At 40.9% G+C, this 5705-nt stretch overlaps 1 long non-coding RNA gene across 1 annotated transcript; it reads left to right on the forward strand.

The window, feature by feature from the left end:
- The first annotated feature begins 2630 nt into the window (after window positions 1-2630).
- Window positions 2631-4099, forward strand: LOC143912244 (uncharacterized). Its single transcript, XR_013260619.1, has 2 exons — window positions 2631-3916; window positions 3966-4099. It is a non-coding gene; the product is annotated as an uncharacterized LOC143912244 (long non-coding RNA).
- Window positions 4100-5705: the final 1606 nt, after the last annotated feature.

The raw sequence follows: 5705 nt of genomic DNA on the forward strand, positions 1-5705 counted from the left end.
GATTGAGTTTAGGTAATCTGTGTTTATACCTGAAGGGTATAGACATTTTGAGCTTATTTAGAATTTGCGTATTCCTAAAGCATATATTCTGTTCAAACCAAGTCTTCATGGTCAGCTTTGATTGCGCTTAAAAACGCACGACAAAGGATTCGAAGTAAATTAACTTGGAACGCGAATCAATTGGGGGACAATGTGAGCATCATCGAGCTCAAAGCTAGACTCGAAACAATCAGACCATTACTGTCTGAGTTTGAAGCCGTCCACGCTCAGATAGACGAGCTGGACCAAGAAGAGGCGCAGGCCTCCGAGTCCGTCGTGGACGTATTTGATAGAGAGCATATGGCCGCCTTCGTGCGATGCACCGAAGCAATCAATTTACGGGAGCCGCAATTGAACGTTCCGCCATTAGATGTCGCTACATCCGCTGTCACACCTGTGCCACAATCACCCATACCGCAATCAAATAGCCCCAGTTGGAGTTGCCCACGTTTGAGGGCAACATCCAAAATAGGCCCCAATTCGCACAACGCTTCTTGACCGCTATGGCCGGCGAGAGTTCGCAAATCGCCCGTTTCCATACTTGTTGGCAGTCCTGAAAGGAGAGCCAAATCGCGTAGTCAGTGGCCTAGAGTTAGCTGACGATGCCTTCTCCCGCGCGTGGTCCATTTTGGATCAACGCTATAACAACAAAAAAATTGTTATTCAACATCATCTTCAGGCATTATTTGAAGCCGAGCCAGTCGCGAGCAACCATCACGTCATTTTGCGTCGTCTCATAGATGATGCCAACATGCATGTACGTGCGCTCGTTAACTTGGGCCTCTGGGTCGTGACCTGGAACGAATCCCCCACTTGCTGATCTCCCACTTGCTGATCCGTCATTTGATTCTCCCGGTACGGTTGATATGGTGATGGGTAGCGACATCTATCATGTCATATTGCGCAACGGAAGGCGCACCATTTCCATTCCCTCACGCGGTGACAGACGAGGAAGCATAACCATGCAAAACACCGCGTATGGTTGGATTTTAGGTGGTTCGATTAATATTCTCCACTTATATTCATCGTTCCAGAACCTGGCCATGCAGGAGCGCACCAGCTTCGTCTGTAAGCTTAATCTGTGCTTTAACTGTCTGCGTCCTGGCCATAAGGCTCCAGCATGCAGGCTCCAAACGCGTTGATCCCATTTAGGATTTTACGAATTGAAAAAACATTCAGCAGAAGTAATGACGAATCAAATAATGGGAGTTATTAAGAAACATGAATATCCCTCTTGAAAAATGTTACGATGGGACTAGTGTAATGAGTGATGTACAAACAAGGATTAAAAGTATCCGATCAAATGCGGAATATGTGCATTGTACCAGTCATAATTTAAATTTAGCGATTAGCGACACTATTATGATCGCCACGAATATGGCATCAACACAATATATATTGAATAAGAACAACATTTATGCCCCCTACACATGGGCGATAAATCGCAACTATTTTAAGCCGAATCGGCCGAATATCGCCTCGCAAATCCAAAGCAAGTCAGATTAGCCGATATATTGTCTGTGTGTAGGGGGCTTGGATAATACATACCCAGTGTAAATACATGTAAGTAATTATTATTATTATATTTTTTACAGAAGATGCATTAAAAAAACGCTGGAAACACTTGAAAGACCAGTATAGAAAGGAGATAAAGAAGCAACCAGTTCTCAGATCAGGAGCAGAATCGGAAACATGGGAGTCAACGTGGCAATATTTTAACTTAATTTCATTCATGAAAAACGAAGTAACCCCTGCTTCATCTACAGGCAATTTAACCGTAAAGAAACTGAAAATACGCCAAGTGATACTGATATCGTTGAGTCTGTGTCATCCCCGGGATCATATCAGTTTTTTATACTCGCCAATTATAGTATTGTGTTTGGCATTCATGACCTGGCTAAAAATCATGTTGTGATGTATACTTATCATGAAGGTCAAGCCAGACGCGGGCAAAATGATGTTACATCCCTTTTACTGCATTGGATCAACCGCTATCTTACGGAAGGAACTAAACTAAACCCTGTACATTTTGAGTCATGGATGTGCAGGGCAGAACAAAAATCTTGTGATGATATGGTTTTGATATTTTGTTGTTCATGTTCTCGTTAATTCACAAAAGTTGAACGTTAATTCACATTTTTCCGATTTTCTGGGCACTGATTTCTGCTAAAAAAACACCGATTTTCACTTATTTAGTTCTCATAGAAGGACAGTTCTTGCGGACATACCCCAAGATTGGGATAATGTGGTTTTAAAAAGCTAGGATAAATCCAAGTCCGTTTATCTTAGAAAAACCGGTGACAGAAAATTTTTATGACTTGAAAAGTAGTTTAGGTTTATATTTTAAGGCTTCTATGGGAATTTTTTTTAAAATGAGGCCAATTCGCATGTACAAAATTTAACAGGCAAGTGTAAAACGAAATACCTCCAAAATCCATTAAATTAATATTTCTCTTAAAATTTAAAATCTGAGGGTGACATTACAGCATCAGTTACAGATTACATAGAACAGGATAGTGAAGGTATCAGCTCAGATGAGTAATAGGGTCCCAAATTGGTCGCCAATTTATTTATTTTTATTTTTTATGTGCATTTTGTGGCGAGAGCACATACACGCCTCGAGCTGCAACCTCAGCCATAAGGGGCAGAGGTGCAGAGCGTACTTCCTAATCATACGGACAATAAAACAGTCATAACCCAAACCTGACTGCATTTTACTAAACCACCCACCCCTCACAATTCCAGAACGAGCTGAAAGAGCGACGAGAGAGACGACGACGACGAACTGACGATCCATCAGCCACGCTGATTATTCCATCCCCCCCCCCCCCCCCCCCCGCAGCTGGTGAACAATAGTGTTGATTCTGATTAATTATCAGATTAAGACGTGGCGGAAAGACGCGTCTAAGTGATGTTTGGGAATATTACGACAAAGGGAAAACTTGGAAAGCTGCAAAAAGTCTAAGCAGAGGGAGAAATTTCGTCGCAACATATCATTGAAATTAAATTGCTGACATTTAAGATCCACTTGTAAATATACCAAAGTAACACCCAAATTTTCTATTATGCCAAATTCTTCTTGACAAGGGTCAAGAAGAATTTGGGATGTTAATAAATTAATGGTTAAATGGTAGATTGAACCAAAAAAAAATTAAGATCCTTTCCCCCTATGTAAATGATTATGACTACATTGATGGAAAGAGCTTCAAAATTAACCTCAACGAAATCATTTTCATTGACTCAACTTCATCATGCGATCTGCACCAAATCACCATCACATTTGTTTCAACTGAAAATGTGGTAGGTGCTATGCTGTTAGCGGTCATAATTATCAAAGGGCAAACGATTACCGAATATCTATCGATATTTACTCATAGCTCGATTTAGAGCAGAAGGTAGACCAATGTACACTACCTTCTACTATTATGATGACATACGAAAATTTCATAGTACTACAAAATAGATTAAAACCATTTTCAGTATTGAGATGAATTAACTGGGCTAAGGCAAAATATGGAAGATACAGATTCGGAATTAGAGGCCAGTGAAAATGAAGACGAAGAAGAAGTGTATACATCGAATCATGGATTTCAATGGAATTCATTACCACCATCATCCTCAAGACGTAGAGAGTGCAATATTGTCACCGAAAATTCAGGACTTATAAATGGTAGCAAGTACGGCGTATTCCATTGGTTAGCATGCAAAATGTAAAATGCTGCCGCAGTCGGAGAACCGCGCGCGGAATTGAAAAATTCGCAGAGGTGTGCGGTTCGCACGACAGACTTGCGGACCGCGCGCTTAGTCTGGCGTACGCAACCAGAAATCCGCAGCGGGCGCTCCGGCAAGTGTGCCGAGGTCTCAATACAAATGAGCGGTAGCCGCAAGTCCGTCAGTGTGGCGGCTATCGCTCATTTATATGAAAGCGGACGTACTGGCATACGCAACGGGCTAGCCGCAACGAACGGTCCGGCAAGTATGCAGACGCCCTCAAAGTTGCGAATCCAAACGGTCAATTAAAATTTAATGATTTGTTAAATATTGCAAAAATTCTGGATTGAAGATAAAGAATCTTCACAAACTGACGAATCCATGGACATCCTCTACCATCTACATCCTCTGCGCCTTCAACATCAAGTACATCTACATAGTAAGGACAAGCATGGAAAATAAACGCCTGAAGAGAAAATGTAAAGTTTGTGCATCACACAAAATTCTTAAAGAAACTGCATATATCTGCAAACAGTGTAAAGTTCCATTGCACATTGGAGAATGTTTTTCAGTTTTCCATTAAAAAAAGAAAAATATATTTTAAGCTAAAAAATAACGTTGGCTTCTACGTTTGGAGCAGAAGAAAAACTAAACGAAATACTGAATTATCTTTACTCCACATATATAGGACCAACTGGGAGAGCCACTATATTTCCGATAAATTTGTGGAACCAGTACGAGGCTGCGTTGGAAAATCAACCAAAAACAACGAATTGTTGTGAAGGCTTTCACAATGCCCTAAATTCGATTTTCTATTGCAGCCATCCGAGTGTGTGGGTATTATTTATGAGAGAAATATGTGAACAAACGATCACATCCCATGTATCGAAAAACGAGAAAATGGACCAAAAAGGTTGTTTTGTATTTATTTAATTGTGGACTTTTCAATTCATTCGAAACATTCAGGGTGATGAAGCATTTGCGTTGCATAAAAACCTAATGCGACCATATCCGAGCAAAAATTTAGATACAGAAAAACGCACTTTTAATTACCGTCTGAACCGAGCGAGAAGGTGTGTTGAATGCGCATTCGGTATATTAGCCAATAAATGGAGAGTACTTCACAAGAGCATTCTTACGGAACCTGACTTTACTACACTGATCGTAAAAACAACATGTTCTCCATAATTTTGTTCGCAGGAGAGATGGAATTAATTTTCAAGACGAATTGCTTGTTTCTGAACTACCAGCATTGGCACCAACAAGTACATTGAGAGTTCAAAGTGCAATAAATACACGAGAATTATTTAAAAAATACTTTGTGAATGAAGGAAAATTAGAATCCTTATAAATGTTCATAATACATCTTAAACATAATATTAATTAAAGACTCTCTAAAGTCGATGACCTAAAGCAGATTGTGTTTAGGTAATCTGTGTTTATACCTGAAGGGTATAGACATTTTGAGCTTATTTAGAATTTGCGTATTTCTAAAGCATATATTCTGTTCAAACCAAGTCTTCATGGTCAGCTTTGATTGCGCTTAAAAACGCACGACAAAGGATTCGAAGTAAATTAACTTGGAACGCGAATCAATTGGGGGACAATGTGAGCATCATCGAGCTCAAAGCTAGACTCGAAACAATCAGACCATTACTGTCTGAGTTTGAAGCCGTCCAAGCTCAGATAGACGAGCTGGACCAAGAAGAGGCGCAGGCCTCCGAGTCCGTCGTGGACGTATTTGATAGAGAGCATATGGCCGCCTTCGTGCGATGCACCGAAGCAATCAATTTACGGGAGCCGCAATTGAACGTTCCGCCATTAGATGTCGCTACATCCGCTGTCACACCTGTGCCACAATCACCCATACCGCAATCAAATAGCCCCAGTTGGAGTTGCCCACGTTTGAGGCAGACAGTCACCAAATTTCTATCTCCCTCACCACGCCGTTTCCA

The sequence above is a fragment of the Arctopsyche grandis genome, chromosome 5 (genome assembly GCF_051622035.1).
Source record: "Arctopsyche grandis isolate Sample6627 chromosome 5, ASM5162203v2, whole genome shotgun sequence".
In the NCBI taxonomy this organism is placed as follows: Eukaryota; Metazoa; Arthropoda; class Insecta; order Trichoptera; family Hydropsychidae; genus Arctopsyche; species Arctopsyche grandis.